The 14,451-nt window shown below is 41.0% G+C and overlaps 1 protein-coding gene across 4 annotated transcripts in view; it reads left to right on the forward strand.

The window, feature by feature from the left end:
* The first annotated feature begins 6,161 nt into the window (after positions 1–6,161).
* The window catches only part of SPOP (speckle type BTB/POZ protein), a 66,721-nt gene continuing 58,431 nt past the window's right edge, over positions 6,162–14,451 (forward strand). Inside the window, exons 1-3 of one of the 4 annotated variants that reach the window (XM_069481244.1) lie at positions 6,162–6,387; positions 7,940–8,065; positions 14,165–14,212. The gene's annotated coding sequence lies outside the window, so the exon portion shown is untranslated. The remainder of the gene's footprint in view (positions 6,388–7,939; positions 8,066–14,164; positions 14,213–14,451) is intronic. The other 3 variants (XM_069481247.1, XM_069481246.1, XM_069481243.1) reach the window with 3 other exon arrangements.

Raw genomic sequence — 14,451 nt, forward strand, 5'->3', positions numbered from 1 at the left:
TATTTTCCTAAGGGCACTGGGGAGCCATTGAAGGGTTGTATGCAAAGAAGTGACTTGATCCGGTTGGCATTTTAGAAAGGTCACTCTGGCTGCAGAATAGACAATGAAGTGGAAGGGGGAAGACCAGAGGCTGGTGAGGAGGCTGTTGTGATCCAGGGGAGAATTGGGGAAGTGTCAGTGGAGACAGAAGGAAGCAGGCAGAGCTGGAGATAACTGAAGTACGAATTGTCAGAACTCGGTGAATCGGATGTGGGCTGGAGGAGTCAAGGATACTTCCAAGTTCTCAGGCCTGAGCTCTTTGGTGAGATAGACGATCCTGGAGGAGGGGTGCCTTTTAGATCTGCTGACTATTAGGTGCCTATGAGATGGACATCTGACGGAAGATATCACGTAGATAAGTCTGGGGCTCGAGAAAGGCTTGGCTCAAAAGAGATTGGGAATGTTCTCTAGCAGATGGATGGCAGCGGAGCGATCTTGAGGATTCAATCCTGTGAATGAGCGATTCAAGGCAAGTGAGGACAGCGTGAAGAGGAGGGGAACTGACAGGAATCGGAGGAAAGCCGATATGCAAGGGATGGCTAAAAAAGAGCTCATGAAGGAGACAGAGAAGGAACAGCTAGAGGGGCAGAAGGAAAAGCAAGAGTGGTCGTTTCCATCGTTGGCTTCGGCATCCTTGCCCCCTTCTCGCACCAAGAGCACCCTGGCTGTCTTTTGGGGAATTCACCCGTCCCCTGTTCTCAGTCCTGTGGCTTGGATCCCAGGGGAGAAACGCTAGGCAGTTCTGCCTACCCCCAACCGGACCCCCCTCACACAGCCCTCCCACTCTCTGTCCTCCAGCCACGCTAATTTTCATGGCGTTTCTCAAAAACTCTATGTCCCTCTCCGACCTTAGGGTCTTTGCCTGTCTGGACTGGTCCCCCCCATTCCTCTTCTACACCCACTTTGCCTATCAAGCTTCCATTCATGCTTCCAACCTTTGCTCAGGTCTTCTCTGACAATCCAGGCAAGTCCAGGGCTTTCTGTTACCTGATTGTTCATTCAGTCCGTATGTACAGAGCACCTTCTGTCCACGTGTCAACATTGTGCTGGCTGCTGGGACATAATGTGGGCCAAACACAGAGGTCCCTGTCCCCACAGAGCTGACTATCTAGTAGGGGAGACCATAATAAAAAGGTCAATTCACAAAACAATTACAAATTGGCGGTGGTGTTGTAAAGGAAGTAAACAGCACCATGATAGAAAATGATGGAGAGTCCTTGTTTTGGACATGGCGGGTGGTCACAGAAGGCCCTCTGAGGATGCGACGATTACGCTGAGACCTGAAAGAGGCAGAAGCAGGCATGTGAAAAGTGAGGGGGAAAGTGTTCCCAGGCAGAGGGAACAGTAACCACCAAGGCCCCTGGAGGGAAAGGCCTTGATGGGTTCTAGGAATTGACGGATGGCCAGTGTGGCTGGAGTGAGGACAGAAAAGAACGCAACATGAGATGTGATTGAAGATGAGGCTCTGGCAGTGGGTGGTACAACGTTTGGATTTTATTCTTGTTACAATGGGAAGCCATTCAAAGGTTTTAAGGATCATTGCAACATTGCGACATGATCTGACTTAAGTTTTAATTAGATTGCCCTGGTTGTTGAGGGAAGAATGGATTGAGGAACAAGCAGAGAATCAGCCTTCCTAATTAGGAAGACTAATTAGGATCCTCTTTCTAGGGTCCAGGCAAAAGAGGATGGTGGCTAGAACTTCAGTGGAACAGGAGAGATAGAGAGAAAGTGCATGGATTCAAGAGATATTTTGAACCTAGAATTTATAGGAATTCCGATGGATTCAATGTGAGGTGTCAGGGGAATAGAGGAGTCTATAAGGATAATGCCTAATTTCTGAACTGAGTGAGTAGAAAGAGAACCAGGTTTGCTTGGTTTGGCCTGTCTCACCTGGTTTGGTCTCCCCCTTCCTTGGAGCCCCTGGGCTTGAGCTTGAGAAGCAAGCAACACTTGAGAACCACTGGGTTGGAGAATCTCTAAAGTCCCTTCCAGCTATCAAATTCTTTTATTCCAAACTGAAAAGTCTGTGAATAGGGACAATGTTTCCATTTCTTCTGACTCATCCTGGAGTACCCTGGTAGAGCTCTGTACCCAGGGAGCATTTGTAGTGCTGGTTGACTTTTCACTTTGGCACAGATCTTCCATAATTGAATTTTAGATTAAATTCCTTTTTTTTAAAAAAAAAAATAGGATTCTAAAATAAACTTTCAGTTGAAATCAATTCACCTTGATAAAGTAGAGCCATGGCAAGGATAATCTAAAATGGTAAAATCCAAAGTAATTCCTATTTGAATTGAGGTAGAAAAAATTTTGTTTTTGCTAAACTAATTATTTACATTTAGGTAAATGTTATTTTCGGGCAAATGCCAACAGATGGTGGATCAATCCCATTCGAAATAGGACCAAAACACCGTTGAAAATAATTCGTGACAGTGAATACGATCTACTTTTGGTAATATGTTCCTTGTTGAAAACAAATATTAACCTTCGTAAACTTACTTTGAAGTAATGACTTCAGATAATTTTTAGACCCAATTCTGGGAGCCAGCAATATTTCTTCAGTAAATTTTAGTTCTGGTTGATATAGCCAGAGTTAGTGCAGTTCTTGCACCCAGGAACTTTGGCTGATGCATGAGGAAACAAGCTCTGAAGTCAAAGAGCCTGTCCAGGGGTCACAGCTAGCAAGCGGCAGTGTTCTGGCTGGGATGTCTGTGCTGTCGTCTGGATGCCATGTTTCCCGAGGAATTCTAAAGAAGGGCACAGAGTTGGGGAGAGGGCATGCCGCACAGATTAGAATGCGGCTTGAAGACCAGCAGGTATATGAACATGTACCCCAAAATTCATGTTCAGCAGCACATCCATAAATAAGTGGGGTGTACTCTATACCAGGGACTGTGCTATGTTCAAATATCAGTTCAGTTCATTCTCACAACAAAATAAGGTGGGCATTATTTTCTCCACTATGAGAAACTGAGCCTCAGAGAAGTTTATCCAAGCTTATATTACAGTAAGTAAATGTTAGAGCAGGGTTTGAACTTGAGTCTCCAGACAAGGAGGCTGGAGCTCATTCATTAAGCCACAGCTGCCTCACTATGAAATTTAATCAATCAATAACAATTTCTCCACTGCCGATATTTTAACCCCATTGTGGCCCCAGCACAACTTCATCAATGTGTTCTTTCCTTGTGCATGTCCTTATACCTGTGGCCTGGTGTGTGTCATTTGTCTCTTTTTCTTTAGGCTGGGTATCTCTTGAGCACAGGACTGTACCCCTACTAAGGATCCTTCCTGTATATTTGTCTCCAGTGTCCATGAAGGGCTCCACCACAGCAGTCATTTGGTCAGGGACCAACTGACCAACTAAAAAGTTGGTCATTGACTAACCAAATGAACTGTACGGAGATGAGAGAAAGACTTCATCTTCCTACAGTGCTTACAGTCAAACTGGGAGTTTGTACTTGTCTTCTATTCAGTCCTACCTGCCTCCACTTCCCCTACAGGACCTCCCCTGTAGTCTTTTGCTTACTGGACTATGAAATGGAGCCAAAAATCCTTGTTGGCAAAATAAATAAATAAAACATCTCAGGGTCTTTTGGGAAGATTCCTTGCCCAGACCTAGCTCATGACAGCCAATGAACACTTTGTCATTTGTGTTTGGATTAAGAAAATGAGTTCTGCATGTTTCCTACCATCACAAGGAGCAGCGAATTGAATTGATGCCATTGTAAGCTTGATTGTTGTTGCATAGATAAAAGCCTCATTAAGTCCCTCAGGAGGAGAGAAGAATTTTGAGGAAAGAAGAACAAGGGGGGCTTCTTGCTTGTCGTGGTTACAACAACAAAACATTAAGTGGAGGAAATAATTAAATAACTGCACTTTTTTTTTTTTTTCCCAAACCTCAAGAGGCTGGGTGAGTTTTTAATTAGTGCTGCGTTTTCAATAAATCCGTATCTGTACGTGGTGCTGATTCTTTCCTGGATAAGGAAAGATAATAATGAGAATTCTATTTTTCAGTCCCATACTAAAGGGATGCCTGGTATATTTAATCATGCTGTAGAAATCCTGGCAGCTTTCTCTGAGCCCAGCCTCTGCTCTAATTACATTTCTAGATTTTAGTAAATTGAAAGGGAAAATGTAGGAACAAAATAATTAAAACCGAAGAGGAAGTGCATATTAAAAAGGAGAAGCTATTTAAAATTCTTCCACATAGTGCTTCCAAGGACATCTACAATCGTTTAATCAGCTCCACACCAAATCAAAGTCCTTTGTACAGAGGCTGATAGGATCACATCTCAGGTGGGCGGTATGGTCCTCACAGTATAATGGGAGCCTTGTGGCACCAGGTTACAGATGGGGATAGGACCTCTCATATCCTTCTCTAGATCGCTGGGGATTCAGAGCCAGCCTGGACAAGCTGCTGGCATAGACTCACTTGCCCTGAGGAGTCCCCTCCCAGAACCAAGGCAGAGTCCAGCTAAACTGTAATGACTAGACTCAATTGTGAGGTAGCTAAAGTAGGTTGTCCATGGCTCCAGTATTCTCTTTTTGCACGCCCTTTCCCACTGTTGTTTTCCTTCCTCCAAGGAGTACCCCTTTTCTTTCTTACCTGCCTTCTTGTGAAATCTGAAGTCAAGAGACCAGGTAACTGAACAGCCTCAGTGACACCAGGAACCTGTTACTCATAATTGGATACTAGATTATTTCTGGTGCATTCTGAATTTTCACAAGGATCAAAAGCCTTACTGGCTTCAGCTAAAGGAATGAATGTTTGTTGGTGACCCTGCTAAGCGAAACCTAATTGGAAAGTTTCAAGCATCTGCCTAATAGGTGACGAAAACTCTTTTTGTTTTGAAGGGGAGCGGTCACAGAAACCACATCATTGTAGAATTTAGGATCTCCGTTTCTTGATCATTTTGGCTGAAAAATGGGTTGTGCAAATTCTAGGAGTTTGGAGTGTTTTGTCTGTAATTCTTAGGAAGTTTTATGCTTTTGGATTATAGGGTCTACTTCTGTTTTTGAAAGTGGAAGACAGCCTGGTACTGTCAGGGGCTTTTTTTCCAAACCCCTGTGGCTTTGCTCATAGGCTCCCAGCCTTCCCTGCTGAACAGACTCACCAGCCACCTGGCGCCAGGATGCATGTGGCAGGAGACAGTGAGCATCGTCTCCTGGGGACAGTCTCACCCGCCTGGGAGGCAGCAGGGCTCCTGGAAGCAGTTTCCCAAGGCAGGGCTCACACTTTGTCACCCATGACCTATAGGTTCATCAGGTTGCTCTTTTACATCCAACGCTGTGTGCATTTGTGTGTGTGTGTGTGTGTGTGTGTGTCTATGTAATGTTAATATCTCAGTATGAAAAAGAGACAATGCCTGCTCTGAATTATTTGGCACCATTCTGCAAGAATAATTTTTTAAAGTTCAAGCTGATGGAAAGAATCATAGCAATAACAAATATCTCATCAATGACATTATTACCCTAACACTGAGAAGACTTTCTTTCTCCCAGGGCCAAGATGCTCTGAAAGTTGTGTTTTTTTTTTTAGCTCAACTCAGAAATGTCTTATGGCCCGTGGCTAAGATGTGAGGTAGACTGGGGCTCAGGTGTCCAAAACAACAAATTGTCACTGAATCAGCTTCCTTTCAGTTAGGACACCTATATATACCATGTCTTCCCCTAAAAGGATGGTCTTTCCTGTTTTTGTTTCCAAATGCTAAATTTAAAAGTTACTTCAAAGGGTGTCTATCATCATAAAGTCCAAAAAAATATTTCCCTGACAGGGTTGGTTTTAAATAAATGAGATAATGCATGTAAAACTCATTGGTAAGCCATAAACTGATGCCAAATATAAGTTGCTGTTATGAAATGCCTGTATTGTTACGTTGTCCACCCGGGTCTCCGACTGGGTACGCTTCAATGTGGTCCTCGCACCTCGGCGCGGCCTCCCGCACCCTGCACGCGACCCCTTCCGAGTTCCCGCCTCTTTCTACTCAGGCCCCTCCTCCTCAAATCCTCGGGCCCTGGTCAGGCCCCCGGGACGCATGCGCACTAGGGAGAGGAGGTGGAGTCTTGAGTAAGAGGAAGGAGGGGCAGGAGAACCCCGGAGAGGAGGGGCGGGGAGTAGAGGGGAGGAGGACGCGAGGGGTGGGGCTCGGCGGGTACGCGCTCGCTACGTCGACGTGCTGACGCCATGACGCACCGGTCGGTGTGTGTTGGTGTGTGTGTGTGAGTGTGCGCGCTCCGAGTGTGTGTGTATTTGTGTATCGGCGGTCTCGCAGGTCCCGGATGTTGCGGACAGTATGAGGCGAGTGCAGGGGTACGGGGACCAGCAGCCGTCGCCGCCGCTCTCAGGTGAGTGGGGGGAGGAGAGTCGAGGGAGGGGGTTGTCCTGTCGGACTAGGGGGACGCCTCCCTTAAGAGGTGACTGACCCCCCCACTCCCCCCCCCCCCCGCAACCACACACATATACTCTTTTCTGTCCCATTTCCTACACCCGGGTTACGTGGCCTGTCAATGCCAGAGCCTAATGAACCGTCTCTTCTCCCTCCCTCAAGCATTCAGGAAACACAAACGCGCCCCCTGCTTTCAGCACCCCCCATCATTTCCCAGCCCCCTCCCCCTTGCCAAATAGTGAGCTGTCGCCTGCGGCGAGATGGGTGACTGCGCATGCGCGAGTGTGAAGGCGTTCGGGGTGCTTGCTTGCTGCCCTCGGGGCGCATGCGCACCGCTGTGTTGCAGGGACCTGCGGGATAAAGAGCCCCTTGACCACGCGCCTCCCTTCTTCCCAGGCGGAGGGCTAGACGTGCTGCTCCACAATGAGCCTGTTGCTCCTATCCAAAAGGGAGAATTTAAATTATGTGAGGGACTTACGGACAAAGCACTATTCACATCTGGTGTTGCCCTAGAGACTCTCAGGCTACGAACGCCTCCCAGAGCCAGCGTGTCCCACGCTGACCCTTCTTTTGAAACTGTCACTGCAACTTCTAGTTCTAGGATTACTTTTCCTTTCCTTTACTGCTGTCGTCATGCTGTACCTTTAGTACAAACTTCCCCTAAATTTAGAAGTAGGTGCCCCAACCCATTCAATTATGCTGGCAGGGGATTTTGGTAGCCTTGCTAAAGAAGACTAAGGGTCATAAAAAAAAGAAACTAAAAGTGGAGGTCCTTTTAGTAAAATTCTTTAGTTATCACCACAGAACTAGATAAGGTGGAGATAAAGAGCACACGCAGTATAAAATAAAGCTTAGGGTCGTAACTGTAAAGACATCAGGATTCTCATCTACCAGCTCTCCTACTTTGTGTGACCTATTTGCCTCTTTTTTGTCAAAGATCTTCCTTAACACTTTCGTTTTAGCTGTACATTATTGATGTTCTGTGAATATCACATGAAAACAAAGGCATTCTGAAACTATTAGTGGACAATAACTTACTCAGCGGAGGTTTTAATTTTAAGTGATGAGAGTGATGTTTCTTTCACATTGGCAAATAACAAGAAATTAAAAATAATGAACTTTAAAGTACAGTAATATTTCAGTGATTTAGCACTTGGGTTTTCAGCTGGTGGATTGTACGTGGTCCTGTAATTTGCTCCTGTGTTGCCATTCTTTTGGATACTTTGCTGCTTCTACCCCTGCCATCAAAACCCAGGAATAGATAAACTCTTGCTAGCGAAAGGTTTGCTGGATAGCATTGAAATGAATAGCTAAATTGTTACAGGGCAGGAAGCGCGGGGTGTCGAGAGAGGGGGCATTTTTTTTGTGTGTTTTTCAGTTATCCTTACCAACTGTCTCCTAGCTGGATAACTGGGAATGGGACCTATTCGTGAGCTTTATTTTCTGTGCTCTTTCCTTTGTTGTTCTACTTTCTTTGGTATTCTTTTTTTTTTTTTTTTTTTTTTGTTGAGACAGAGTCTCACTTTGTTGCCCAGGCTAGAGTGAGTGCCGTGGCGTCAGCTTAGCTCACAGCAACCTCAGACTCCTGGGCTTAAGCGATCCTCCTGCCTCAGCCTCCCGAGTAGCTGGGACTACAGGCATGTGCCACTATGCCCGGCTAATTTTTTCTATATAGATTTTTAGTTGTCCATATAATTTCTTTCTATTTTTAGTAGAGACGGGGTCTCGCTCTTGCTCAGGCTGGTCTCGAACTCCTGACCTCAAGCCATCCACCCGCCTCGGCCTCCCAGAGAGCTAGGATTACAGGCGTGAGCCACCGCGCCCGGCCTCTTTGGTATTCTTAAGGCTTTTTTGGCTGCCATTCTTAACTGTAGGACCTCAATGTTCTTGGGCCTTAAAGTGTATATAATTTTTTCACTTCTCCATTTAACCCTGGCCCCTTACATGGTTCAGCTGTCTTTTGTGCTGTTTCCTTTTGCCATAGTTACAGTTGGAGCCAAGAGATAACACAGAAAGCGCAAGAATTTGGGGTGCATATATCATTCTGTGTCCTGGGAAGGAGCTAGAGACTCACCTTTTTTTACCTTGTATGAAGACTGAGGAGTAGATGTTATTGTGATAACCCCACATTTAGGGTGAGGGAAGTTGGTTTCCACTTGGTACTTTGGTGACTTCTCCTTTTAGAGCTCTTAATAGTGACTAGTTTGATACTTGAAAATGTTTAATGTTGCCTGTGTCCAGACCAGGTTCCGGTAAAATCTAGAAGTGAAACTATTGAGGTAATAAATGTCCATCTTCTCAGTAGGTTTCTGCCATGTATCTGGAAACATTTCTTCTAGTTAAATTTCCTGAAGCCTCATTTAAAATTTTGACAGTACAAAGGCATGAAATGTTTTTAGGATTAAGATGAATATAATTAAATAATTTGTATTGGTGCAGAGCCTTGTTTAAAAAAATTCTTTAAAATGGGTAACACATGTACATACATATGAAACAAAATTCAGAAGGTGGTACACACATGGTGAGAGAGTGAAAAGTCTTTTTTTCTATGAAAGTCTTTTTTTCTACTATTCTCCTTTCTTCCATCTAGTAACCCTCTCCAGAGGGAACAATCTTGTTTATTTTTCCAGAGATAGTTTATGCTTTTACAAGCATATACACCTAGATATTCTTTGTTGTTTTTGTTTGTTTTATACAAATGGTTACACACTATACCTATTATTCTGCACTTTTTTCCACTTAATTTACCTTGGTGATCATTCCATATGGTAAGTACAGTCCCTCTTCCTTTTCTAAATATGGCAGGTCCATTGTACAGATGTACGATCATTCAGCCAGCTCTTACTATTGGACATTTAGGTTGTTTCCAGCACTACAATTAATTCTTTGTGTGTACATATTATGTACATAGGTGTCTGTTGCATAAAGTTCTTAGTGGAAATGCTGCATCAGTGGGTGTGTGCATTTTTAATGTTGTTAGATGTTACTACATGCTTTCTACAGAGGTTATATGAATTTATATTCCTGCCAGCAGTGTGAGTCTGCTTATTTCCTCACCAAAAATTGTCATCAAAATTTTTGGTCTTTTGTGCAGTCTTTCATCTAAGATTTTAAAGTTCATTATTTATTTTGTTAAGCTCCATTACGCCAGGAGTTGTGTATAAGTACTGTCACTGTTTTGCAGATGGAGGGGGCTTTAGGATATTATTCCATTGAAGAATAAGATCATGAGAATAAAGTCATATGCCTGGATATCACAGCAAATCTATGACAATGCTAGGAAGACATGTAAAACCTGTATTCCAATTTCTTTCTTTAACTCTTAGATGCTAGTTTCTCTATGTGAAATTCTATAAGCCTGTAAATGATGTTTTATGATCTTCTTTTGGTAACTGTGACTTGAAATTGTTTATACAAGTTAACTGCTGTTCAGTTGAGAAATGGAAAAGCTAAGTTAAAATGTTTAACTTAGTTAGTTTAACTAACTAACCCAGTTAGTTAAAATGCTTTACTGAATGCCCATTGCCTCGGCACAGAATATAGGTACTAGCACTTTTTTAAAAGTCTGCTCATGGCAGAATACTTCACTGCCATGAGTTGTGAAGAAATAGAAAATAATTAAAAGATGTCTGTGCCTGAAGGAGCTTACAATCTTGTTGGAAAACGACTATATGCCAACAAATTGGAAAACTTAGAAGAAACGGATAAATTCCTGGACACATACCACCTACCAAGATTGAACCATGATGAAATAGAAAACCTGAACAGACCAGTAACAATGACTAGCAATATTGAAGCAGTAATGAAAAGTCTCCCATCAAAGAAAAGTCCAGGAACTGACAGCTTCCACTGCTGAATTCTGCCAGACATTTAAAGAAGTACTAAAACCAATTCTACTCAAACTATTCCAAAAACTCGTAGAAGAGGGAATACTTCCAAACTCATATAGAGGTCAGCCTTACCCTGATACCAAAACCAGACAAGGACACAACAATCTTGTTGGAAAAGCACATCTGCTGAATATATGAAATAAGAGAACAGTTAGAAAACAGAATGTGAATAATAATAAACTGTGTTCCATGTTGAGAAGACCTTGTAAATGAGTAATTAGGGATTAGAGGAGAGTTCATTTGGGAGGCCTGCCTGGAAGAAGTGCATTTTGAGCCTTTTTTTCTTTTATAACTGTTTAAGGGAAAAATTTTAAACATACAGAAAAATGGAAAGAATGGTACAATTATCACCTTTGTATCCATCACTTAGGTTCAATAGTTGTTTACATTTTACTGTGTTTCCTTTATGTGTATATGTGTTTATATAATATAAATTTTTGTATTGCAGACATCATGATACTTCATTCTTAAATACTTTAAATGTGTCCCCTTAAAATACATTGTTTTAGTTAATTGCACTTGCAATACTTGCCACAGTTAAGGCAATTAACAGTAATTCTCTAACACTAATATCCAGTTCATGTTCAGATTTTCCCAGTTGTCTTAAAGATGACACTTCTTTACCTGTATTTTTTTCTCCAGACATTTCTCTTTAGTCTCTTTTTAAATCTAGAACAGTTTAGAAGCTACATGATATTGGTATTTTGAAGAGACCAGGCCATTTGTCTCGTAGACTATATCACTTCTGGAATTTTCTGGTTGTTTCCTCACCGTTTCACTTAATTTGTTCCTTTATTCCCTGTATTACCTATAAAAAACTGGTATTGAGGTCTCAAGGCTTGATTAGATTCTAGTTAAACATTTTTTGGTAAGAATACTTTGTAGGTATTGCTTTTCTCCTCATTGCATCATGATACGAAAAACATAATGTCATAATATCCCACGATTAGTTATGCTGAGTTTGTTTGATCATTTGTTTAAGGTCTCTCCATTGTAAAGACATTTTTCTCCTTTGTAATTAGTAAGTAACCTGTAGAGTGGTGTCACTTTGGCACCATACTATTATACTTCTTCAGCAACCTTGCACCAAGTGATGATGATCCTTGCCTGAATCAGTTAATTCATTGGTTGTTGCAAAATGGTGACTGTCTAATTCTGCCATTTCTTTTTACATTGATTAGCTTTCAATCTTCTGCAAAGATTTTCCTCACCAGTTAGGAATAAATTGTAATTTCTATTAACAAATTGATGTAAATTCTTAATTTTGCCCCTTAACACTTTCTTTTCTGAATAAGGAGATGGTATCATAGTCATCTCTAATGGTGGTAAATGAATTGGTTTTTTTTCCCCTCTCTTTCTTTTAGTGTCATTATGAACTCATGGATTTTAATTTATTCTGTGTTTTACCAACAATTACAGACATTCTTTTGGTGCTCAAAATGTCCCATATTTGGCCTGTGGGAGCCCTTTTAGCTTGAGGTATGATGAGTGCTTCCTTGCCTCTGGCACAAGAAGTTCCTGGCTCATTTTGTATTTTTCCTGTCTCAGATGTGGAACCCTTACCTTACTTTTATATATATCATATTTTCTTCCCTTTCAGTAAATTAGGTTGTTCGTCTCCCATATGGAGCTTCTGGAACCAAATTCTAAAAACTAAAGGTGCCTTTATTTTAACCCAGCATACCTGGTGTTTGACTCACTTCTGTGCTGCTGCATTGCTGGATTCTAGATCTGAGAACTCACAGCTTCCTTGTCTTGAATATTCTTCAAGAAAGATGGTATTATCTCTGAAAAGAGCACTGACCCCCTCCTCCCTAACCTTAACATCAGGTTAGCTGTAGAAGAGACTGGGGCATTTCTTCTCTCATGAGCAACCTTGCTTTTTTATGAGATGAAAGATACACACAGAATGAAATTTAGAGATAGAAATTGGGTGTTTATAAGCTTTGTTGGGGATATGGGTTTTTATTGTTACATAAAAATATCTTTGCGAGTATATGCACAAGTATATATCTTTCTTCCCTTTTCCTCATCTCCATACAGTTTAGAATGTTATGTAAGATTATGCTGTAATAGCATATTTTTTTATTATCACATTTTCATCATAAAAAGAAGAAAAATTGTTCTTAATTAGGGAAAAAATTCAGATAGGCCATAAACCCTGATATCTAATTGTCTTAACTCGGAGTCTGGAACTGTGCTGAATCCTGTGGATTTCTATCGTGTACGGTAGACTCAGGAGAAATGTCGGTGCATCCGTAGTGTTTTCTGAAAATCCATCATGCTAATGAAGGTTAATACAAATGAAAGATACAGCAGAATTGCATTCTAAAGTGGATTTCAGGGGCTGGACTAATTCCTGCCTGAGCAAAATATGTTTTATTAGACTCCTACCATGAAGTTGTATTTGGTAATCTTACTGATTTCACATTACTCAAAGCTAGATGATAACATTATTCTGATATTTATCTGAAATTCATGTTTTAATTTTCTTTTTACCATCTTGTCATATTTACAAGGTTATTCTCAATCTGGTTTCATAACAATACTGGTCCCATATTAAATTCTGGTTGTGTAGTCAGGGAAGCACACCTATTTTTTGTGTTTGTTTTCAGGCGTGGTGAATCACCCTGAAAGGCTGTGCTGACACTTTTGCTAATAAGATCTAGTAGCTTCTTTTACTTGTGTTTTTGAAACGGTCCTGTTACAAGGAAAAAAAAAAATTCTAAAGTACAGACTCTTCAGGAAATGCTCGGGCTGTCATTCTTACAACTATGGTCATGTTTTAATAGAACTGGCAAGGAGTTTCAGAGGTACCCTGTATGGCAGAGGTGGATATGCAGCTTGGGGAGAACTGGATACAGATCTCACAGTGGGAAGTGAACATTCAACTCAGACAGTAACTCTTGACCACGAAGACCTTTATTCTTGGCTTTTTATTTTCTGAGAAGCTGTTAGCATGAATCTTCCTGCCATGGCATGAGCTACATCAGAAAAGGACTTGCGGTAGTTCTCTGAAAGCCTCTAATTCCTCTTTTTTATATATCTAATTATTTATTTGTAAGGGGAAAAATTTATGTGTAATCATTCATCTTCCTACACTGAGATTTATATACTCTTTTACTTGATATTTGGAAACAGGTAGCCATGTGGAAATTTGCTGTAAGTAAAAAATGACAGTTTTTCAATGTAGAACATCATTTGTGCTGCTTTAATTTTTAAATTATATATAGAAAAATATAAAGAATATGTTTCTCATATACTCATCATTCAGCTTTATCAAACCTTAAAATTTTGTTATATTTGCTCCCAGAAATTTTTTCTAATAAATAAAACATTACAGAAACAGTGAAGCCTTGGTATACTCCTTTCTTTCTTCTCTCCTTAAAGGTAACACTTATCCTGAATTTGGTGTTTATCATTTTCTAACTGTGCTATAATCCAATACGTACCATATAGTACAATATATACCATTTCTTTATCTTAATATTTGTGCTCAGTATGGTTTTTGTGATTAACTTAGATTGATACATGTAACTTGAGTCCATTTTCACTGCTGAATGGTATTTTGTTGTATAAATATACTGTATCTAATATCCATTTCCTGTTAATAGACATTTATGGTATTTCCATTTTTTATTACTACACATAATAGTCTTTTATTTATTTTTTATTGTGGTAAAAAACATATTAAATTTACCATCTTAACCATTTTTAAGTGTACAGTTTAGTAGTGTTTCATATATTCACATTGTTGTACAAAAAGTCTCTAGAACTTTTTCATCTTGTAATACTGAATCCCTGTACCCACTAAACAACAACTTCCTATTTCCCCCCTCCCAGCAGCCTCTGGGAATCACCTTCTACTTTCTGTCTCTGGGAATTTCATTACTGGTGCCTCATATAAGTGGAATCATACAGAATTTTTCTTTTTTGTGACTGGCTTTAGCTTAATGTCTTCAAAGTTCATCTGTGTTTTAGCATGTGCCAGAATTTCCTTCCTTTTTAAGGCTGAATAATATCCCATTGTATGGATCTATCACATTTCATTTATATATTCATCTGTTGATGGACACTTGGTTTGTTTCCACCTTTTGGCTTTTGTGAGTAATGCTGCTGTGAACATGAGTGTA

Source organism: Eulemur rufifrons, chromosome 9 (assembly GCF_041146395.1).
Source record: "Eulemur rufifrons isolate Redbay chromosome 9, OSU_ERuf_1, whole genome shotgun sequence".
NCBI lineage: Eukaryota > Metazoa > Chordata > Mammalia > Primates > Lemuridae > Eulemur > Eulemur rufifrons.